Genomic DNA, 25,695 nt, shown 5'->3' with positions numbered 1-25,695 from the left:
TGCACGCACTGTTTAGATGAGACCGAAGGTGCCTATTTGCATAAATGTAAGAAGGTTGTGTACCAGGGCATCGTCGATTTCTTCCAAAGAGGCACCCCGTCAGAAAGAAAGGCAATCATTTCGGAGGTGAGGCAGATCGCCGGGTGAAGCCTGAACTCCGTACCGGTGATGCTTTACTTGATATGGTCAAGGACATAAAAGTAATCTTTGGAAAGGGTCCTGGCGGTCAATCTGTTCCGAATGACGTCGTTACCGGACACGCACCCATGTGGAAGAAGAAATCTATATTTTGGGATCTACCCTATTGGAAAGTCCTAGAGGTCCGCTCTTCAATCGACGTGATGCACGTGACGAAGAATCTTTGCGTGAACCTGCTAGGCTTCTTAGGCGTGTATGGGAAGACAAAAGATACACCAGAAGCACGGGAGGACCAGTATCGTATGAAAGTCCCAAAAGACAAGCAAGAATAGAATTACAAGGATACAGGGAGTCGCTTAAGTCCTGCCAGCTACGCTCTTACCAAAGCAGAGAAGGATATCTTTTTTGAAGTCCTTTACAGTATCAAGGTGCCGTCTGGATTCTCATCAAATATAAAGGGAATTATAAATATGGCGGAGAAAAAAATCCAAAACCTGAAGTCGCATGACTGCCACATTATTATGACGCAGTTTCTTCCGGTTGCACTGAGGGGGCTTCGCCGGAAAATGTTCGAATACCCATTGTGAAGCTATGTGCATTCCTTAATGCGATATCTCAGAAGGTAATCGATCCAGCTAGTCTTCCAAGGTTACGAAGGATGTGGTGCAATGTCTTGTTAGCTTTGAGTTGGTGTTTCCACCATCTTTCTTCAATATTATGACACATCTCCTGGTTCACCTTGTCGAAGAGATTGCCATCCTCGGTCCTGTCTTTCTACACAATATGTTCCCCTTCGAGAGGTTCATGGAGGTATTGAAGAAATATGTTCATAACCGTGCTAGGCCAGAAGGAAGCATCTCCAAGGGCTATGGAACAGAGGAGGTCATCGAGTTCTGTGTTGACTTTATTCCTGACCTTAAGTCGATTGGTGTTCCTGAATCGCGACATGAGGGGCGACTAAGTGGAAAAGGAACCCTAGGAAGGAAATCAATGATATGTAGGGACGGCATTTCTTTCACTCAAGCACACTACACAGTTCTACAAAGTTCCACCTTGGTGGCCCCGTATATCACTGATCACAAGAATATTGTACGCTCCGAACATCCGGGGCAGTCTGAAGACTGGATTACGCATAAACATATGCATACATTCGGCGGTTGGCTCCGAGAACATCTCATTAATAACAACGATATTGTAGATCAGTTGTACATGTTGGTCGGGTCACCATCTTCGACTATAGTGACTTTCCAGGGGTACGAGATAAATGGAAATACCTTCTACACGTTCGCCCAAGATAAAAAGAGCACCAACCAAAACAGTGGTGTCCGCATTGATGCAACAAACACTAGCAGTGGGAAAAAGGACATATATTATGGTTACATAGAGGAGATATGGGAACTTGACTATGGACCTTCTTTTAAGGTCCCTTTATTTCGGTGCAAATGGTTCAAGCTGGATGGAAAAGGAGTAAAGGTAGACCAGGCTGTACGGAATGACAACGGTGGATCTCAACAATCTTGGTTACGAGAGACGAACCATTCGTCCTAGCCAATGATGTGGCTCAGGTTTTCTATGTGAAGGACATGTCCTCTAGACCGAAGAAAAGAAAACATAAGGAAACGAGCTCATCCGATGAGCCAAAGCGTCACATAGTTCTTTCGGGGAAAAGAACCATCGTGGGAGTCGAGGACAAGACGGACATGTCAGAAGATTATAATAAGTTTGCTGAAATTCCGCCCTTCACAGTGAACATTGATCCAACCATCGCGTTAAATGCTGAAGATACTCCATGGTTACGGTCGAAGCGATCATAATGTATTAATTATTATCCTGTACCTTGAGCTCATATTGTGAAGCGTTTGTTGTGATATGTATCAGTAACATTGGTCGTTTGAACTAAATGCAATTATCCAAGTTTATTATTTTTCTAGATACACATGTTTGGAAATTATCCTCAGCTACTGGTTGTTGGGTGTATACTAGCAGCTTCCGAGCAGGACTTGCGGGAAGAGTTACTCGGGCAAAGCTTCCGAAGATGTCTAAGACGGCCGGCCATCTAAGACATCTTCGAGAAGCTTCGCCGGAGAGGCTCTTTCCTTCGAGAATTAAGCTCCCGGCCGGAAGCCCTCTTTACCCCGAGCTACTCGGTTGTTGGGTGTATATACTAGAAGCTTCCGAGCGGGACTTGCGGGAAGAGTTACTCGGGCAAAGCTTCCGAAGATGTCTAAGACGGCCGGCCATCTAAGACATCTTCGAGAAGCTTCGCCGGAGAGGCTCTTTCCTTCGAGAATTAAGCTCCCGGCCGGAAGCCCTCTTTACCCTGAGCTACTGGTTGTTGGGTGTATATACTAGAAGCTTCCGAGCGGGACTTGCAGGAAGAGTTACTCGGGCGAAGCTTCCGAAGATGTCTAAGACGGCCAGCCATCTAAGACATCTTCGAGAAACTTCGCTGGAGAGGCTCTTTCCTTCTTGGTCGTTGCCTCTCAGGCTGCTCTCTCTACTCTCCCCGGAGGGGGCTATATATAGCAATGTGCCTCCAGATAATCCCCGCCAGATGAGGCCACACTAGATAAGGCGAACACCAGATAAGCCTCCCCCAGATTTAGCCCCCCATCTTTAGCACCGGTTCCAGCCAGGAACCGGGATAAAAGGGGTATATAATCTAATCCACCATCTTTAGCACCGGTTCAAGCCAGGAACCGGGATAAAAGGGGAAAAATATTTAATCCACCATCTGCAACACCGATTCAAGCCAGGAACCGGGATAAAAGGGGTATATAATCTAATCCACCATCTACAGCACCGGTTCAAGCCAGGAAATGGGATAAAAGGGGTATATAATCTAATCCACCATCTGCAACACCGATTCAAGCCAGGAACCGGGATAAAAGGGGTATATAATCTAATCCACCATCTTTAGCACCGGTTCAAGCCAGGAACCGGGATACGACAACAACTTTATTGAAATTTAACAAAGATACGTCAACTAAACTTAAACTAAAACAACGACAACAACTTTATTGAAATTTAACATTAACTAAATTTAAACTAAAATAACAACTTCTACTAGTTCTTCCGCGCATCCGCTGCTGCCCTCTTGGCTGCCGCCTCCTGCCGCAGCTCCACCTCACGACGACGCTTATACATCTCCTCACTATCCAGATCCGCCACACGCGGCCGCTTATGCAGCTCCTGGAGACTCTGCCTCTCAAATGCTTCTATGGTAGCCGCTAGCGCCGCCTCCTCCCACTCCTCTATCTCTGCAAGTTGCGGGTCCACCTCATCCTCTGCTGCCCTTCTTGCTGCCGCCTCCTGCCGCTGCAGCTCCTCCCACTCCTCTATCTCCGCGAGCTGCGGGTCCACCTCCACCGGCGGCGGGTGCGGCTTTGGGGGCATTGTGCAATGGGCTAGGGTTTGGTGATGAGTGAAATGGGAGAGACGGGGGCGTACTATTTATAAAGGGCGTGTAGGCGGGAAAATATCCCACGCGGCGCGTCGTGGCGGGAAAATATCCCGCGCGGCGTCGTGGCGGGAAAATATCTCGCGCTGCGCGTCGTGGCGGGAACATATCCCGCGCGGCGTCGTGGCGGGAACATATCCCGCGCGGCGTCGTGGCGGAAACCGCGCAGTGTCGTGGCGAAAACAGCGAAAAAAGGCGGGAAGAAGCAAAAAAGACAGCGAAAAATTTGACCTTTTGCACCGGTTTGTGGCTGCAACCGGTGCAAAAGACTCTTTTGCACCGGTTCCAGCCACGAACCGGTGCAAAAGGTCCCTCCTATTTGTTCCCCGCGCGCGCCCCTTCTTCTCCATTCGCGCGAGGACCAAATTAGAGGGGAGGTGCTGCCCAATTTTTCGCCGCCGCCGCCGCCGGCCTCTCCTCCGCGCACGCGCCGCCGCCGGCCAATCCTCCGCGCCCGCGCCCGCCCCGCCGGCCTCTCCTCCGCGCCCGCGCCGCCACGACCACGGCCCGCGCGCGCCCGCGCCGCCCCCGCCGCGGCCTCGCGCAGCCACCGCCCACGCCGCCGCCCCCGCGCTGCGCCCCCGCCCGAGGCGCCGCCCCCGCCCGCGCCGCCAACCGCCGTTCGGCCGTTAGCCGCGGCAAGGTGAGCCGGCCGCCCCCTTCTCTTTTTTTTTGTTTTTTTTGTTTTAATTAGTTAGAAAATTTAGTAGTTAAATTTAGAAATCTAAGTTAGATAAATTTTAGTTAGATTTATTTAGAAAATTGTAGTTAGAAAATATTTGTTAGAAATTTGTAGTTAGAAAATTTAGAATTTAGAAATTTAGAATTTAGAATATGTTAGATAAATCTTAGAACCTTAGAAATAGTAGTGAAATTTAGAAATCTAAGTTAGATAAATTTTAGTTAGATTTATTTAGAAAATTGTAGTTAGAAAATATTTGTTAGAAAATTGTAGTTAGAAAATTTAGAATTTAGAAATTTAGAATTTAGAATATGTTAGATAAATCTTAGAACCTTAGAAATAGTAGTTAAATTTAGAAATTTAGAATATGTTAGATAAAAATGTTAGAAAATATATGTTAGACAAATTTTTGTTACAGAAGTAGTAGTCAAATTTATATGTTCATAAGTAATTTATTCAAATTCAATATTAGTTTGCATACGATGCCGCGCCCTCCGCGTCCTGGAGCTAGGACAATTTTAGAGGAGATGCAGCAGATGGGGGAAGTTCGGGACTGGACTCCGCCGGGGTGGCACTGGGAGGTGTTATCTTCCGGGGCGCGCACCTTGGTGCGGAATCCGGGTCCCGTCGTCGACCCGGATATTCTCTGGTGGAGGTCTTATGGGCCACGTTCGTTTCAAAGGGAGCCGGTCCCGCCGGAGGAGGTAGTTCAGCGCATTGCAGCAGAGGACGAGCACGTTCGCCGTTACATGTATGCGTTAGACAACATGTATAGGACCGGATGGAGCGTTATGCAGGGATCTCATGTTAGCTATGCTCCCGTTGTTGTTCCGTGGCTTTGGGGGCACACCCAGCGCGGCTCAGGACCCGGTCGGCGCCCTCTAGGACCCGGTCTGCGCGGTTGAGTGGTTGTAGTAGTGATTGATGTATTAAGGTTAAATAAACATGAACCTGATCTATGTATGCATGTAACTGCACTATCTGCTTTCAGCACTATATTATCGATCCTTAATTAAGAACTATATATGTATTGAGCACTATATTATCTTAATTACTTGTAAGTCTTTGCAGCTTCGTTGTGTTTATAGCATTAGAATAACTTATAAGTCTTTGCAGAAACTATGGAAAGAGACCTAGAACTAGAATACCTCGTCGAGGATATTATCCGTGAAGATGACGATATCACCTCTATTTACCTAAACCAATCCGGCGAGGGAGACGAGCCAACCCGAGGAGACGGCTCCGATGAGGAAGATGAGGAAGACCACCGTGGAGACGGCTCCGGTGAGGGAGAAGGTGACGACTGCGAGGGAGAAGCTCACGGCGCCGAGGTGTATATATATTAATTAACCAAGCCTACAGATTTGTGCATATACATATATTAACGTTGTTTCTTCTTTTAGACCTCCCAATCAACACATTAAATTTTTTTCGCTTACTCCATGTGTTAAGTGTAATTGATGAGTTATGCATATATATATATATATATATATGTGTGTCCACAAGTTTCACTATATCCTGCTAGTCATTGAACCCGACACCGGGATAGTAGAAGTCATGGACTCGAAGAGTAAACCCCTTGAGGCGTGGGGGGACATGGCTGATATCCTCCACAAGGCTTGGAAACGGTTCACCAACAAAGCTCCGGGTTTAAAGAATAAAGAACTTCGAATAAAACATGTACCGGTAAGTACTTGCTAGGCCGCGCATCTCTTTGATTCTAGTTTCAATACCATTATTATCATCCTTGATTATATATATATTATTTTGATTGAACTTTGTTCTCGTAAAGTGCTTGAGGCAAGAAGACGGGAATAATTTATGCGGGTTCTACGTTTGCGAGTTCATCCGCCAGAATACCCACCATGTGAGGGACATTTTGGAACAACTTGATGTAAGTAAACAACATTCATGGCTTTATTTTATCACCTTGTGTTTCATTCACATACACACACATATATATATTGACCACCATACCTTCTTCAAATTATTAGATCCAACGGTTGCGGAACGGTCTTCTAACAACCGAGCGTGTACGAGCAATTCAAGAAGAGCTGGCGGGATTTTTACTTGAGCAAGTCATAGCTCCAGACGGAGAACACTATGTGGCAGACATGCAAAATCAAAGTTGATGTAGACATATATATATATATATATATATATATATATATATATATACATATATATATATATATATATATATATATGCATGAACGTGTGTCACTTTGATCGATATATATATATGTAATATAATGGTTTGCTATATATATATATATTTGAATTGTCTGCATTAATATTATACCGTGTTTCGAATGGGGCGAGAGTCTCGCCGCGGCAGCGTTTTAGTGCAATTCCCTGCCGCGGCGGACTCGCCGCGGCAGGGAAGGGCACTAAAATGCTGCCGCGGCACAATCCTCTTGCACCGGTTCGTATTACGAACCGGTGCAAAAGCTCCCCGCCGAGCGCCCCACAGCCGGCCACGTGGTGACCCCTTTAGCACCGGTTCGTAAGCCAACCGGTGCAAAAGGGGGGGGGGCCTTTTGCACCGGATGGTTTGCACCGGTTGGCCATCCGGTGCATATGGCCCTTACAAACCGGTGCAAAAGGCCATATTTCTACTAGTGGTACTGTGTTTCTCAAAAAAAAAAAGTGGAAAGGAAAGCAAAGATCGCAAGGTGTGCACAAATGGTCGAGGAAATGAAGATCATGAAAACCAACACCAGCAACATGGACCTAAAGACGAAGGCTTGGTTTGATCAAGATCGTGCACGAATCCCAGAATGATTTCCATGTACATGTGACGTGTTTTATGATGACCGGAGTTGCTGAGATTTCTGTTGCCAAACTTGGTGTCTGATGCTTTGATTTTATTGCTACATTTTTGTATGTTTTATTGTGAATCTTATGTGCTAAAGAATAGTAAATAGCAAAAAAAAACACAATAAAAATAATTAGTCAAAATGCCAAAAAAGGGCCAAAATGAATAGAAATAGCAGGTTGGGGTGCCCGCTGGGGGCAGCCGCCCCACTACGGGAGAATTGCCGTACGCCAACCGCCAGGCGATGTGCCGACGGCCAAATGTCGGGGCCGTCGGCACAGGAGCCTCCGGAGCGCCGCGATAAGGATGACTGTCGGCATTAAATTGGCCGTCGGTACAGGCTGGAGGTGCCGACGGCCACCGTCGGCACAGTTCTGGCCATCGGCACAGGACCAGTCTGGCCGTTGGCACAACATTTTTTTTTTACTACAGACCTGTGCCGACGGTTATACCGTCGGCATAGCTTTTTTCTATTTCTCCACGACAGTCTTCAGAAAAGCATAACTAAATCATTCTAATTGAGAAAAATAAGTATAATATATCAAATTTTGCAGAAAAACAAGATCTATTGTAGAAAAATATCAAATTTTGAATATTTCAAATACATAAACAAATCTTCTTAGAAATGAGCAATAATGTTCAAGGTTTCATGGCTTTCACACACGCAAAAAATGAAAAAATGGTCGTTCGTGGGTCGGATTAGAAATCCGCGTCCGGGGTGTATTGCTTACCATCCAAGGGCTCACACACGTGCCAAAGGAAAACTATGCCATGTCGAGGCTGTTTTCCACCTCATTTCCTCTGAAATCCATAGAACTCCGGACGTGATAGCCCTTTTCGTGAAGGGTTTTTCAAAATAATTGTCATATTCCAGTTTTGACAAACGGAATAGTTACTATGATATATAAAATGACGCCACGCGGCTCCGTGGGATTTTTTAACTTCGTTCAAATAGCCATCTGGCCAAAACAGCCCTCGGGACATGCAGTATCGCCGTACCGGGCGTGCGGGTGCACCCATTCGCGAACAAACTAAACGGACACAAATTAGCATATATAATGATGCATCGTAGAACTAAAAACATTTTTTCCGGAATTTATGGAGCGTCAGATAGTTGAGCCCTAGTTCAAATCCAGTCAGTTTCTAGCGGATTCGGCGGGACACCGCCGGAAGCCGCATGGGTTCCCAAAAAGCTAACGCGTGCACATGTCATGTGATAGGTGGTGTGTAGGTGGTCTACTATCATCGCACAGAAGTTTCACGTCATACTAAAATGCGCCTAATGTAGCTGCTTCACAAATAAAAACCGTTTGGACACGCTAAAAATGAAAAGATGGTCGCATGTGGGTCGGATTAGAATTCCGCACCCGGGGTCTTGCTTACCATCCTAGGGCTCAACACGTGCCAAATATGACCTTGTTTCGGCAAACTATGCCATACCGAGGTCGTTTCCCACCTCATTTCCCCTAAAATCTATAGAACTACGGATGTGATAGCCCTTTTTGTGAAGGATTTTTCAAAATAATTATCGTATCCCAGTTTTGACAAACGGAATAGTTACTATGACATATAAATGACGCCGCATGGCTCCGTGAGATTTTTTTACTTCTTTCAAATTGCCATATGACCAAAACAGGCCCCCGGGACATGCGGTATCGCCGTACCGGGTGTGCGGGTGCACCCATTCGCGAACAAACTAAACGGAAAAAAATTAACACATATAATGATGCGTCGTAGAACTAAAAAAAATTCCGAAATTTTTGGAGCGACAGATAGTTGAGGCCAAGTTCAAATTCGGTCAGTTTCCAGCGGATTCGGCGGGACACCGCCGGAAGCCGCATGGGTTTCCAAAAAGCTAACGCGTGCACATGTCATGTGATAGGTGGTGCGTAGGTGGTCTACTATCATCGCACGGAGGTTTCCCGTCATACTAAAATACGCCCCGTGTAGCTGCTTCACAAATAAAAACCGTTTGGGCACAGTAAAAATGAAAAGATGGTCGCCCGTGGGTCGGATTAGAAATCCGCACCCGGGGTCTTGCTTCCCATCCTAGGGCCCACACACGTGCTAAATATGACCTCGTTTCGGCAAACTATGCCATGCCGAGGTCGTTCCCCACCTCATTTCTCCTAAAATCCATAGAACTCCGGACGGTATAACCCATTTCGTGAAGGGTTTTTCAAAATAATTGCCGTATCCCAGTATTGACAAACGGAATAGTTACTATGACATATAAAATGACGCCATGTGGCTCCGTGAAATTTTTGACTTCGTTCAAATTGCCATCTGGTCAAAACAGAGCCCCCGGGACATGCGGTATCGCCGTACCTGGTGTGCGGGTGCACCCATTCGCGAACAAATTAAACGGACAAAAAACAGCACATATAATGATGCGTCGTAGAACTAAAAACATTTTTTCCGGAATTTCTGGAGCGATGGATAGTTGACCCCTAGTTTAAATACGGTCAGTTTCCAGCGGATTCGGCAGGACGCCGCCGGAAGCCGCATGGGTTCCCAAAAAGCTAAAGCGTGCACATGTCATGTGATAGGTGGTGTGTAGGTGGTCTACTATCATCGCACAGATGTTTCACGTCATACTAAAATGCGCCCCATGTAGCTGCTTCACAAATAAAAACCGTTTGGGCACGCTAAAAATGAAAAGACGGTCGCCCGTGGGTCGGATTAGAAATCCGTGTCCGGGGTCTTGCTTCCCATCCTAGGGCCCACACACGTGCCAAATATGACCTCATTTCGGCAAACTATGCCATGCCGATGCCGTTTCCCACCTCATTTCCTATAAAGTCAGTCAGATTTAAACTATAGGTACTTGATCTAATGCTCATGATTTTTGGGTAAATTAACTTTGTAGGTTCAAAATATGATATGAATGTCATATTTGTATTCCTCTCAGTTTTCTGATCAATTTAGACATATTATTTGCCAAATTCGCATTTACTAATATTAATTATTCCATATTAAATAAAAAAGACAAAAAATAAAATCATTTAATTGTTTTTCAAATTCTATTGTTATTATTTATATATATTCATTGTTGTTTACTTAAGTAATTATTTAAAATTCAAAAATATAGAGGTGTGGCATCACGGTCAAAGGGTTAATATGATTGATATGGTAGTATTAACAACAAGGTGTCATTTCTTTCATGAAAGCTGGGAAGTTTGACTACAAGTGCAATTTGACCTAAGATTAGGTGTACTAAGTGTGATTGTGAAAGATTAACAAGTAAAAAAGAATAAGAAGAAAATTGGGAAAAAAAAATTTCAAAAAACATAATTTGAATATTTTTTTAAAAAAAAATGAAAATTTTAAAATACTATGCCGACGGTAAAACCATCGGCACAACAATCTGTGCCGACGGCCAGTTTGTGCCAATGGTGATTGAACAGTCTCCGACCAAAACTATACCGACGACGGCTGGCGGCCGTCGGCAGACTGCAGCTGTCCCGTAGTGCCCCCAACGGCCCCCAAATCGGACACAGTTGGTTATGGCAGAACCATTCCAAGGGCACGTCGGTGAAGATTTTCTGAGTTGGCTCCGTATATTGGATGAATATTCTCTTGGTGGAACAAGGTAGTTCACTCTGTGGTTACTTAATTAGTGAGGGTGCTATATACAAGTTGTGATGTCAACGTGTAGCCTTCCCAAAAGTTGTTACGGAGTATGTATTTGTATCTGTCCATATAAGTTTGGTGAGACTTTCTCAGTCGAAAGTGCAACTTCCATCTAGTGAAAAATAGAATACTTCAACTGAAAAGTGAAAGTGAAATCGACTTAGACATGCTCTTTTACTAAAATGAAGTTGCGTTTTCGGAATTGGGTAAGGGTGTGTCAGACCGCTCAAACCGGCCAGAGATGCCGTGGTTCAATCTCATTGACAAATCTAATCCGAACTCTAGAGCTAGTGCAAAATATTGAACTAGCGAAGATCAGCCAAACCCCCCAAACCGTTTTTAGACGGGCTTAGACTTGGGCATAAGAAAATCTCAGATGATCATGCGGTTACATCAGAGGGTCCCGAGTAAATTGTGGAACCATTCCACTTGGTTAAAATGATACTTAAATATTAAGTTTATAGCTTACGTTGGCTTGAGCTCTGATGAGTCATTGCTACTCCTCTCTACTTACACATGACAAGTTGACAAGCATAAACTATTATATCGTTGCATCCATCCATTGATTTGGATGCTATCGTGTCAGACTTGCAAGCAGATTGAACCGTCGCCAGACGGAGACGTGTGCTGTTAGGGAGTTTAGAAAGGCAGAAGGGCACTGTGCAAAAATGGAAATGGAGTAAACACGAAAATGCCGGGAGAAGACGGGAGGGACAGTGACACGAGAGCGGGAGTGGCAACAGGCAAACCGGATGATGCTTGGGATGGGGGTGACGACAGGCGATGCATGCAGCTCTCTCATGGCGACAGCCTTTTGGAAGAGAAAGGCTGATGGGCCTGTGATAAGCTTCGACTTGGCTACTTCATGCATGTCAATTCGTTGGAGCTAGAGTTCAACAGCTACGGAGTGCCCTAGCTACTTACTAGCTGTGACCATAGCCACTACTTTGCTAGCCAGTGTGGTTGTCCTCAGCGGAAGCAACAAAATTCCTCCCACCAAGCAACCAAGATGGCTCCAAGCTAGAGCGAATGGACAATCCTAGGGTAAAACTCATTTTACATATGTTTCTTTAATACTCATGGGGTTTTCAAATAACTCACCAAAAGTTAGAGCATTTCCAAAGCCCGCATTTTTGACACAGAAACAGTACACTTTGGTCTGTTTATAGTGGCCCGCGGTCTGAGGCCCCGCATTTCGAACACCAAAGCTGTCTGTTTATATTCGTTTGCGGGTGGTCCGTGGATGGCCGGAGGTCCATGCCCGTTCGCGGGTGGGCAGCACCCAACAGCGACCCGGTTTGGTCCGCTGGTGGGCAATTGTAGGCCAAATTTCCATTTTTTTGCACATAAAACAAATAGAAAGTTATAGGTAATTGCATAGCATAATCAAAGCATCCTAGTTCATAAAACAAATACATAGTCATAGGGCATAGTTTGTTACAATCATTTGGACTAAATTAGAATGAATAGTAGAGGTCTACTAGTTTTCAACATGATTCCACATATGGTGGACCAAATCATTCTGCAGTCGGCTGTGAGTTTATGATGTCCAAAGTATAGGGGATCGCTGAAATTTTTGATGGAAAGTATTACCTAAATTCAAAGTTTGATTCAAGGAAACACAAGGATACCAATAAGACTTTAACAACTGAGACATCACTCTCAACCACACATGTATATCAATAAACTCACAGAACAAGTGGTGATTTGTAGTTGTTGATTCAAAGCACTGAAACAAAATGGTAAATAATAGTAAAAGATTTCCATTTTTCACCGGAAGTAGTGATGTGTAAATTTCTGTGACTAAAGTGTAGGCATGAGGTGATAGTGGGGTGTTGCATTAATGATATTAATCATATAATATAATTCAACTAACATAGCATCCATCTCTAATTTAGTTGTGTGTAGGTGTGTGATCCAAATATAACTATGCATACTAATAAAGAGAATTTACATAACATCTTTTATCCTCCATACCCATTTTACCGGGGCCAACTTGAAACTACATGCAGTTAATGTCTATCCTTTCAAATAGCCCGGAACAAAGCAGTAAGTTTTATGAACACACAATATCCTCAAACTATCACATATTCCCCTTGTTTTTTCCTATATGTCACCTTAGAGATTCACAGGTACAACATAATAATAAGCAATACATCTTAAATGTAAACACCAACCTCATATATATGATAAAGTAATATATGTTCAGTACTGAAAGCATGTCACTCGGGTCCTAGTAACAAGCATTAAACATAACAAAGGTGTACCAACAATCATACATGAATATCCTCAAGACAAACACCTCAAATCTCGATACATATGGATGATTACATGATCAATCTCATGCAAACCCAATCCACATCTTAGGCCTACAGAGAACTACTCACTCATGATGATGGAGAGTGAGCACATGGTTGTCGGTGATGCCATTGGTGGCGGTGATGATGAACAAGCCCTCATAATCCCTTTTTCATGGTCTCGGCAGCGCTCTGTTTTGCGAAAAGCTCAGTCCCTCTGGCAGGTTATGCTTTTAGGGTATATAAGGCGTCGCTCGAAGGGGGAGGCGAGAGGGTCTTTCTCCAAAAAAATAGTGTATGAAACAATAGCTTATTGTTCTTGGAGCGTATTTATTTTTGTTTTTAGTTTAGTTTTGTTTTGTTTGATGTAGTATATGTTGGATCCCGGCACATTTTTATTGTTTCATACGCTATGTATTGTTCTTGGAGCGTATTTATTTTTGTTTTTAGTTTAGTTTTATTTTGTTTGCTGTAGTATATGTTGGATCCCGGCACATTTTTTTTGGAGAAAGACCCGCTTCGTTTTAATTGCATAGAACGCTCTAGTTTTCGCTGTTATTATTCTGCGAGTGTTCTTGTTTTCTAGTACTGTGTTTAGCTCTTGGTTTTCGATTCTAATTTTGTTCAGAGCTTGTTAATATTATTTATTTGTTTATGATTAGCTCTCTGGTTCATATTGTATTTCATCTCTGAGAGATATTTCAAATAAGTTGATTGGTGTTGGAGACGAGTAAAATATTTCATGACTATAGTGATGCAAAAGGAAGCTTGTCTAGACTGTGGCATAGACTATGTCATGTTATGTTGGATGTTGTTCTTGTCATATGCTTAGTATTTATTGTTGTAGCATGACTTGTCTTAAATGGATGAGAGTGCATAATGTGTCATTGAAAGAATCATGGGATGTTTCCATCATGAAAGCATAATATTGTGGTATTCTCCTTTGATGCTTTATTGGGTTGACTTGGCACATGCTTGTACCATGTTATGACTATAACCAGTCAACTAAAGTCTCTATGATCATTTAGTTTTTGACTTGTAATATCACTTTATGCTTTGATTGATAATGTTTTATCGCTATGCATGATTATGACCATTATTGCTCTCTTAGTTGGTCGCTCCCAGTTTTTTGCTAGCTTTCGCCTGTACTGAGTATGAACTCTCCTCGTGCATCCAACCACCAATAAACAAAGTTTGCCAATTGTGTCCACCATATCTGAAAGTGCATGGAGCCCCCATGTGTGGTTTTGGTAATTGATGACAATCCCTATGGACTAATGTTTGCATTGAGTTATATTTGTAGGTGTTGTCCATAGGCAATGCTTGAACCATATGTTGGCTTCAAGGTTGCAATAAGAAGAAATTGATGAAGGATATCAAGTGTGAAGTATGTCTTGAAGATGAAGATGAAGTGAGCCCTCAAGTTACTTCAAGACATCAACATGATGAAGAATTAAGAAATGAAGTGCAAGTTCAAGATGAGCCAAACTCGAAGAGATCATATGCTTGAAGCTTGCCATGAAGAAATGAAGTGCAAGTTCAAGATGAGTCAACTCAAAGAGATCATATGCTTGAAGCTTGCCATGAAGAAATGAAGTGCCAAGTTTAAGGTGAGCCATCTCAAAGAGATCATTTGCTTGAAGCATGCCCTCCATATGGTGTTCATGGATATATGAAGTTGCACCAAGAAGAAGCTCTCCCATGGTGGATTATGGGGGAGCAATCCACAAGACTTCGTCAAGCAAGCACAATCAAGAAAGGTGTTCCATCTTGTTGCGGTCAAGATCGTCATCATCAAGCTCAAGTGGAATGCTCAAGGTTAAGGTTTGCTCTTGATAGGTTTTCTTTCTCACCGGTCTCATGGTGTAGTTGGAGACCGGTTTATAGTTTAGTTACCGTACTATCAAGAGGGCTCTCGAGTGAGTAACTCGATCGTATCCTTCGGAGAGCTCAAACCTTTGCATCCTTGCATCATCTTTCTTGGTTGTTATTTGGATCTTATCCATATGGTGTTTTAGAGCTTGTTCTTATTCTCATGACAAGCTCTAGTTCATCGAAAACAGATTCCGCATGAATCACTTGTTGCGTTTTCGATATTGGAGTTTTTCTCGGTTTCTTGTATTGAGAGGTTTCACTCGAAAATACATAGAAAAACCTACCCCACTTGTTCTTAAGCTTTTCACTCTTTGTGAGGTAGCTCTTGTCATCTTCTTTACAACAAAATTGGTTTCACCTAAATCCGAGTTTCCTAACTCAAGTTGTTGCATTTTCCATATTGGAGGTTTTACCGGTTTGCTGTTTATAGATCGGTAAAACCTTTATCCATTTGTTTCTATCCTACTTTGCTGGACTATGATGGTTCCCTGCATGATCTTGTAGAGCTTATTACTAGCTTCGAAACGAGCCCAAGATCATCAAAATCGGAGTCCGGATGCAAAAGTTCTTGAGGTTTTCGTATCGGGTGTTTGGGTAAAAACAGGGGGGCCGGAACTGCCGCCGGGAACACCCCGGCACTGCCGCCGGGCCGGCACTGCCGGTGGAAAAAGGCCAGCACTGCCGGCCACCCCGGCACTGCCGGTGGAACAAGGCCGGCACTGCCGGCCTGTCGCGATTTTGGCCCCAACGGGCAGAAATCTAAGACCCCTATTTAAGGCATTCTTCCTCCTCTTTCTCCCCACTTCTTCTTCCTCCTTTGGCTCTCCACCATTGCTGACCTTGAGAGCTTTCCACATCCTTCTACTCCTCCAATGATTCTTGAATCCATTTGAGGGAAAAGGAAGAGGAGATCTAGATCTACAATTCTACCAATCAAATCCATCTCTTTGTGAGTGGAACTCTCTAGATCTTAATCTTGGTGTTCTTTGTGAATTCCTTTGTTCTTCCTCTCTTATTCCCCCAATAGCTTTTGTAGCTTTGTTGGAATTTGAGAGAGAAGGACTTGAGCATCTGTGTGGTGTTCTTGCCATTGCATTTGGTGCATCGGTTTGAGTTCTCCACGGTGATTCGTGGAGGTGAAAGTAAGAAAGTTGTTACTCTTGGGTTCTTGGAACCCTAGACGGATTCTAGGCCTTTGTGGCGATTTGTTGGGAGCCTCCAATTAAGTTGTGGATGTGTGCCCCAACCTTTGTGTAAGGCCCGGTTTCCGCCTCGAAGGAAATCCCTTAGTGGAACCGTGACCTAGGCCTTTGTGGCGAGGGTCACCGGAGATTTAGGTGAGGCGCCTTCGTGGCGTTCGTGTGTGGTGTGAGTACCGCATCTTGGGGTGAGGCCTTTGTGGCGTTGGTGTGCATCGAGCAATCACACCTCAAGGTGAGCCTCTTGTGGCGTTCGGGAGCACTAAGCAACCGCACCTCTCCACCGGAGATTAGCACTCGCAAGAGTGTGAACTCCGGGATAAATCATCGTCTCCCGCGTGCCTCGGTTATCTCTATACCCGAGCTCTTTACTTATGCACTTTACCTTGTGATAGCCATCGTGCTTGAAGTTATATATATCTTGCTATCACATACTTGCTTGTATTGCTTAGCATAAGTTGTTGGTGCACATAGGTGAACTCTTGCTTAGAATAAGTTGTTGGTGCACATAGGTGAACCATAGTATATAGGCTTTGGGCTTGACAAAGTAAACACTAGTTTTATTCCGCATTTGTTAAGCCCATCTCGTAAAAGTTTTAAATCGCCTATTCACCCCCCTCTAGGCGACATCCGTGTCCTTTCAATATCTACCTAGTAGCATTATTGCTATTCCAAGTATATTCATCATGCTTTTATTTATCTTCTAAATTAAATTTTGGCATGAGAAAATTAGTCAGTAAAGCTCTCAGGAACTTGATGGCACATTTACTTTCTTGCACTTAATAAACTTGATCATTGTGACTATCTTATGAAGTTTATATGTTTGCAAATTGCAAGTTGGGAGTTAGCATAACCATGCTTTCATGGGGAACGCTTTCATCATTGCACTTATTCATATTTAATTGATGTCATGTTGTTTTGCTTATGGATGTCTAGCGGTGCGAAATAAAATGGAAAGTTGTAAGTCCATGAAGTTTGTATATGAGTTTGAGAAACGCCTGGGCCGCTAATCTAAGCAATGCATCATTCATGGTGGAAATTTACAGCGAACCATAGTGAGCATTCTATGAAGCATTTTCAATAAAAAGCTATACCCATAGTAAATAAAAAATTGTTGAGATGCTCATTGTCAGTTTGTCTTGTCATTTTGGCATGGGATTGCTCCTACAAGAGTACTTCCATATCATCGGGCAGGTGGTACCCCGTTGGCGGTTCTCAATGGTACATGTATACTTACAATGACAAGAACTTATTTGGGACCTAAGTTTAGAGCATGAGGTTTAGGTACTCATATTCAAGGGGCATGACATTTTCAACTTGTGATTTGTCAAGCATATAGCTCATATTTGCCTCACATTAACTTTAACCATTCAAGATGCTTATGATAGGGGCAATGAGAGCTCAAAGCTAATAAGTACCATACTTTTTGGAAGGTTTATAATACTTGTTTATCTTGCTTACTCTGAAAAGAGTCTCCCTTTTACTTTTATGCTGAGTCTTCACCTTCTACTTTATGGAACAATTAAGAGAGCATATTTGTCATTCTTAGTGAAATGTGCATAGTCCCAAAATTATTATTGATTGATTCATGATTATGCTATTGCTTGTTCTTGAATTACTTGTATCTAGTCACCCTCTGAACTTTAAAGGTGTCCTAGCATTTATGTTTTGCTACTTCATAAAGGACATGCTGAGTACCACTTTGCTATGTTTTATCTATGCTCATAAACAAACAGTTGCTTTCAATGCACAATTATTCATGTTCCTTTGTTTGAGTTACTTTTCATGTTATAACATAGTTGTTAAGTTATATTGTTAGAGTTATATCTAGCATGCCTATGTTTAGAGTACTTTGATCCCAGCTCACAATGCTTGATCAAGATTGTGTTGGCTTCATGTCACCTCAAAAATTATTTTGTTATCACTTATCTACCCCAGGACGAGCAGGAGTTAAGCTTGGGGATGCTTTATACGTCTCAAACATATCTATAATTTTTGATGTTCCATGCTTGTTTTACACCAATTTATATATGTTTTGTTCATACTTCGTTGCACTTTTATATATTTTCCGGCACTAACCTATTAACAAGATGCCACAGTGCCAGTTCCCCATTTTCTGCTGTTTTGTATTTCAGAAAAGTTGTATAAGAAATATTCATGGAATTGGACGAAACAAATGCCGAAGTCAATATTTTTCCGTAACCAAGACAAATTCCAGATGGTAGTCGAAGGAGGGCAGCAGGGCGACCACGCCAGCCCTAGGCGCGGCCTAGCCCTAGCCCGCGCCTAGGGGTGGTGTGGGCCACCCTGGCCTCAACCGACATCGCCCCTCCGCCTACTAATTAATCACGGTCTCGGGAAAACCCTGAACACTCGAGCCACCATCCACGAGAAGTTCCATCGCGGCCGCCATTGCAGACCCTAGCTCGGGAGGGTTCTGAAGCTCTTCCCAGCACCCTGCCGGAGGTGGAAATCATCGTCGGAGGCATCTACATCGTCATGCCCGCCTCCGATGTGATGCGTGAGTAGTTCATCCATGGACTATGGGTCCATAGAAGTAGGTAGATGGTTGTCTTCTCCAATTTGTGCCTCATGTTTAGATCTTGTGAGCTGCCCTACATGATCAAAATCATCTTTATGTAATGCTACATGTTGTGTTTGTTGGGATCCCATGAATATTGTATACTATGTTGAGATCGATTATATATTCTTGTCATATGTTATTTATGATATTGCATGCTCTCCGTTGCTAGTAGATACTCTGGCCAAGTAGATGCTTGTGACTCCAAGAGGGGGTATTTATGCTCGATAGTAGGTTCATGCCTCTAGTTTTCTGGAAGAGTGACAATAACTTCTAAGATTGTAGATGTGTTGTTGCTGCTAGGGAGAAAACAACAATGTTTTATCCAAGGGTAATTCTAGTGTTTACTTGACACACATTGCTTAATGCGACAATCTGTTGTTTGCAACTTAATACTGGAAGGGGTTCGTACGATAACCGGAAGGTGGATTATTAGTCATAGACGCAGTTGGATTACGGTCTATGTATTATGTTGTAATGCCCAAACGAATCTCATAGTAATCATCTTGACATGTATGGTCGATATTCTGTAAATTGGCCAGCTGTAATTTGTTCACCCAGCATGTTATTTATCTTTATGGAGAGACACCTCTAGTGATCTGTGGACCCCGGTCATTTCCTTTACACGGATATATTCAACCACTGCAATCATGTTCTCTTTACTTTCCGCAAGTACTGTTCACTTTAATTCCACTGCAAACCGGTGAGATTGACAACCTCACTCTAAGTTGGGGCAAAGTACTTTGGTTGTGTTGTGTGCAGGTTCCACGTTGTTATTGACGCCGGTAGTGCGCCCTGCCACTAGTCAGCTAGCAACACTTTCAAAAGTCACGATTTTCTCCTACTGGTCGATTAAACCTTGGTTTCTTACTGAGGGAAAATTTGTTGTTGTTCTTATCACACCTTCCTCTTGGGGTTTCCAACTGCACGCCATCAAGATTTGTTGGCGCCGTTGCCGCGGAAGAATCAAGACACTCCATCAAGCCCCATCACTTTCCATCACCCACAAGGGTGACTCAAGGGTTATATCAAACTCTCCGGGAATTGGAAAAGCGTTGACGCTTTTCCTCTTCTTCTAGCAATTCTGCAAAGTAAAGTAATTCCTTGTGTCCCCGACTTCACCGTGTGGTTATCAAGCACAAGGTTTTGTATTAGTAATGGTAAATAAATGAGGTAACACAAGTAAACTAAACTACACAAATAAAGTAAACTAAGTAAAAGCGGTAAATGGATGATTGTTTTTGGGTTTTGTGTGTGTTTAATTGAACTAAATATTTTTTCGGATTAAAATATTTCTACAAATAGAAAGTAAGATAAATACAATGAAAAGGTGTTTCTTATGATTAAAATTGGACCGGGGTTCATGGATTCACTTGTCTACTCCCTCTTTAAAGTTGTATTGGATAATAGCAATTCATCAATTAGATAATATTGGTGGAACTTTAATATGTGTTTGATTAACATTCATATAGGCATGACATCCTAACATAGAGATGATGCAACACATATCTCTGATACTCCACAAGAAAGGAAAAAAAAACCATGCAATCTTGTATTAAGAATTAATAGAGCATAGCTATAAGTGTACTTTGACATGATGTTTGAATATCATATATGCTACCTTGAACAAACGAGATCATCACTTTTGTCACGTGACGAACATAGCACATGCATTCACTTTATTCCTAGTGAGGTAGCAAAAGAAAAGCCAAAGCCATAATAGATCGTGAATTTATTATCACTATCCAATCACTAAAACCATGCTACTCCATCTAACACACACATATCTCCACACATGTTCTTGCATACAAGTTGGATCAGAACCAATACTTAAGAATGGGGTACATAATATGCATCTATCAATACATCTTCCACATAATAGATTCCAATCTCATATCACAATATCATAGAATAAAGATCCACCACATAATAATTACGTATATGACCATAATCATGTTGGGCTGGTCATATGGTACTAAGATATATGAAGAACAAGAGAGAAGTAGATCAAGCTACTTCCACAAACCCGTAGTCCAGAGGTGGACTACTCCCTCTTGATCATGGTGTTGATGAGGAAGACGTTGCAGAAGGTGGAGATCCATCCGACGGTGGCTCCGACGGAGTCCCCCCTCCAATCTTCGCTCCTACAGCCTCTATTTTGGTGTTTTGTGTTTCTACGGCGCTCTCCTCGAGAGAACCCTGGGGGTCATGTATATAGGGGTTTTTAGGTCAAAAGAAGTTCGTGGGCGCAAGATTGAAGCGAACACGATCGAGGGGGAAAGAGACCTGGTGCCCCCCTTGTTGGGTACGCCACCTAGGCTCTTTTGGGCCTCCAAGCCCTCTAGGTGAGGTCCAAGTGCTCCAGGTGCTTCTCTTGGTCAAAAACTGACGACCCCGAAATTCTAGCTCAATTTAATTCCGTATATGTCTCTGAAAGTGAAAAATACGCAAAACACAGTTTTCCTGTTCTGTAGAGTTATAACCCAAATAAAGGGGATCATCGGTAAATTCTCATAAATCAATATAAAAATGGAAATAACATCATGTATGTCGCAAATATGTGGGAATGTGTATAAATAAAGTGCAAAGTTCATGTATGCATTTTACATGCATCAGCCACCAGGCCTCGTTTGTGCCTCGTGGCTTCTCTCTCGTGATTCCAAGCTCCATGTCCCTTCTTTTGATGAAAAACTTTCGTGGTATTTTCCCTTGATTTTATTTCCTGCGAAAACAGACAAAAATAAGACTTTTGCTAAAAAGAGCATGAGATTCTTCAGGTTTATCCATGATGGTGAGATTTCAGAGAAAATCTTTGATAAAAGTTCTTGAAAAAGTAGATAAATTTGAGATGTACAACCTTCCCAAGCTTAGCTCGTTGTTTATCCTCAAACAACACAAAAGCAGTGTAGAAGAAATAAAAGACTTTGACAAGAACTTTTCTCTATGCATGCATAATCAATTTAAGTGGCAAGTATTTGATACATAGCTTCATAAATGAATAACAAAGTGCTACTAAATATACACTATGTTGGTGTGTTGCTATTTATGCATAGTGTAAAAGAGGTAATATATGTCAATACTATTTGGACATGATTAATTGATTGTAGCAACAAGAAAAATTATGACATCGCGTTTTATTGAATCACGAGCAAGGTTTTTGAGACCTTTAATTTCTTCAATTTTTGAGTAGTAATTCATCATGCTTGCATTGCAAACCAAATAATGGGGGGATGTCGTGTCCTTCGAGGCCTTTAACATTTAAACACTCATAGAAGAGTCATACATGAGTAAGTAGCTAGTATCATTAGTTGATCAAAGTATAGCGTGGAAGTGGGATACATGCTTGCTTCTTAGATTTAACACCTTATATGAGTGGTTGGGTTCTTTCCCCTTTGGAGTGTATAGGCATTTCTTTGATTTGCCTTTGGGCACTTTTTAGTTTTACCCCTTTCTTGGGTGTCATTATAATGACCAACTCATTGGGTTCATTCTATTCTTTTTTTTCTTTTTTTTTCTTTTGTTCCTTTTTCTAGGTGGTGGCTCATTTGTTCAAAGGCTAGCAAGAGGTTAGTTAGTCAACTAAAGATACTATCAATTAACTTACATATGCTTCAATGATGAGGTTCACCATTTAAAAAACCAGACCTTCACACAAACATCAACTTTCATATTTTAAAGACACATATGAATATTTATTCATCATTAAATATGTGCCAAATCCGCAATAAAAAACATGGTGGGATGCATAGAATTTTATTCAAAGCTACTATCTTTCAATCAAGTATAGGTAATGTTCCTCAATAATATCTCATTTGCATTATATATACGATGAGAACACAAATATAGTAAACATCTAATATCACTTTCCCAATATTGATGAAACTATGCACAAATATTTGCTAATTACATACATAAATACAGCAAAGGTGCCATACCTCTTTCATCAATCCTCGCATACTGATTTATCATTGTTGTTCTTCGTCTCCAAACTTGAACTGTGCGATATGCTCACATAGAGGGATTTTAAGTTGGTTCACTCAAGCAATCATTTCCTACCGTAAAAATCTTAATAAAATAATGTCAATATGGTGGTTCATGGTGGCTCTAATCCATATATATTTATAGCATTCATTCTAGATCATTTGTAAGTTCAACTAGCCACTTTTAGCAATGCATATCAAAATCTACCAACAAATTCTTGCAGCTATGCATCCAAGTTTTTCCATGCTTAAACATCCCTAGAATTTTTGCCAACTTTTGTGAGTGTGGTGGATGAAAAGTTATAATTTCTGCCAAAAAATTAGCCCAATCAAAATTACAGGTGAAGAATTAAAAATAAAACGGTCGGCAACTGCATGTAGATTTCTGTTACTACTTTTTAAGTGCTTTACAAAAACAAAAATCTTTTTAGGTTTTCGTGTTTTTGCTAAGAGAAACAACATGCCGAGGCTAAATTTTTTTTGGGGTTTCTCAAAGTGTGAACTAATAAAAAGTACAATTTAATCAACTTAAGCAAAGCTGGCATGACAATACACAATGAAAATGAGGGGAAGAAAACATACTCCCCCAAGTTTGGGTGGAAGCTAGTAGCCCGGGTAGTCGGTGTTTGGCCCCCAACCATATGATCCATCGTCATAATACCTCGAGCCTCTCCCTTGGCTTGCTCTTGCGCCGCCCCTTCTTGGAACTTGCGCGCCGAGGCTTCGCATCCTGGGCGTACATTGCTAGGAGAAAAGCGAGGATATGCACGTGCTCGTCGTCAGCGTAGTCGGTGGCAGCAGCAACCTCGGCCTCTTCCTCGTAGAAAATAGTCGTCTTCTCGTCGTCTGGACCATCCAGGCGATGCGTCGAACACCTCACGGCAGGATGGTGTGGGCAAAACCAGGAGCCACTGGTAGACGCTTCCGGGCGACGGATCTGTGAGCGGTGGTCCGGAAGAGGGGGGACTTGTTTGCTCGACGGTGCTAGCTTCGCAGGTGGTGGGAACGGTGGAGGCGGCGAGGGGTGGTGGCGGCCGCCGCGATCTGGCGGGGTGAGAAGAAAAAAATGCGTAGACGATGTGTGTGGCTAGATTGGGATCCCAATGATCATATGCCTCTCTATTCCAAACCGGCATCTTTCTCCACCGGTTTGGCCTCACATGAAATCCTTGAGCATCTCTCAAGTATTTCTTGTGCGCTCCTCCTGTCCACAAGCTGCCTCACTCCACACTTCAAACCTGCAAAGTCGCAGCTCACTCTCTATCTCCGAGCTAGCTGCCTTCCACTCTCTAGCTCTCAGATCATGATGAATCCACACCACCAGCCGCTGCCGTCCGGCCACCCCCACCCATCCGCGGCGGCGACGGCGCCAGTGGAGATGGACCCGCGCGTGTGGCGCCGGCTTCCGCAGCCTCTGCTGGATCGCGTTCTGGCGTGTCTCCCGACGCCGTCCTTCCTCCGCGCCCGCGCCGCCTGCCGCCGCTTCTACCACCTCATCTACTCTTCTCCGTTCCTCCACTCCCACCTCCTCCTCTCCCCGCACCTCCCCTTCTTCGCCTTCGTCATACCCTCCGCCGACCACCTCCTCCTTCTAGACCCCAACGGCCATTGGTTCCTCCTCCCTCTCCCCATTCCGGTGCCGGCCTCTGCTGGTGGCGGATTCTCGGCTGCGGCCGCGTCTGCCGGCCTGCTCGCGTTCCTCTCCGGCGCGTCGGGGCACAAGACGCTGCTCCTCGCCAACCCCATCACGCGCCTCCTCGCCGCGGTGCCGCTCGGCCCCACGCAGCGCCTCTCCCCCACCGTCGGCCTCGCCGCCGGACCGACGTCCATCATCGCCGTCGTCGCCGGCGACGACCTCGTGTCGCCATTCGCCGTCAAGAATATCTCGGCCGACACCTTTGTCGCAGACGCGGCCTCCGTCCCGTCCTCCGGTTTCTGGGCCCCTAGCTCGCTCCTCCCCCGCCTCTCCTCCCTCGATCCTCGTGCCGGAATGGCCTTCGCCTCCGGACGGTGATGATCTTGTCCACGATTAGTACTAGTACATGCAGGTTTTGTAGTATGGTTAATTAAAAAAGTTCTATGATCTATTCGCAGGTTCTACTGCATGAGCTCGTCGCCGTTCGCTGTTCTGGTGTTCGACGTGGCGGCGAACGTGTGGAGCAAGGTGCAGCCACCGATGAGGCGGTTCCTGCGGTCGCCGGCCCTGGTGGAGCTCGGCGGCGGCAGGGAGGGATCGGGTTCGCCCAGGGTAGGGCTCGTCGCGTCCGTTGAGAAGAGCCGCCTCAGCGTGCCGAGGAGCGTGCGCGTGTGGACGCTGCGCGGCGGCAGCGGGCAGGGAAGCGGCGGCGCATGGAGCGAGGTGGCGCGGATGCCGCAGGACGTGCACGCGCAGTTCGCAGCGGCCGAGGGCGGGCGCGGATTCGAGTGCGCCGCTCACGGCGACTTCGTCGTGCTCGCCGCCCGGTGCGCGCCTGGGGCGGGACCAGTGCCGGCGAGTGTGCTCGTGTTCGACTCGCGCCGCGACGAGTGGAGGTGGGCGCCGCCCTGCCCGTACGTCGGCGTCGGCGGCGTCGGCGGCCCGGGGTTCCGGGTGCTCGCCTACGAGCCCCGCCTCGCGACGCCGGCCATCGGCCTCCTGGACGCCACGACACCGGTTGCTTTGCATGGCATGCATGGTTAGATTTATGTGATTTCATAATTGCAGCTCGTGTCGGTTCTTTAATTAGCTTAATATTTAATGCATCGAAGGAATTTATTATGTTATGCTATAAGTACTCGAACGATGTATGGATAATAATTTCTTAGCTAGTTGTGTGGTATATTTTATGATTTGTGGTTGAGAATTAGTTATATGCAAGATTTTTCGAAAAGTTATGCATCCATGTTGCTTAATTCACCTTGTCATCTCAAATTTGTGTCATGCAAAAAGCAGTATCTTGTTTTGAAGTAGCGGTATCTAGCTAGCTGGCTGTGTACGCAGTACTACGCTCTACTTGTCCAGCAATTCTACACTGGCTTTTCCTGTGTGTTCG

Source organism: Lolium rigidum, chromosome 1 (genome assembly GCF_022539505.1).
Source record: "Lolium rigidum isolate FL_2022 chromosome 1, APGP_CSIRO_Lrig_0.1, whole genome shotgun sequence".
Lineage (NCBI taxonomy): Eukaryota > Viridiplantae > Streptophyta > Magnoliopsida > Poales > Poaceae > Lolium > Lolium rigidum.
The sequence above is the reverse complement of the archived record's forward strand: the minus strand, read 5'-3'. Positions refer to the sequence as shown.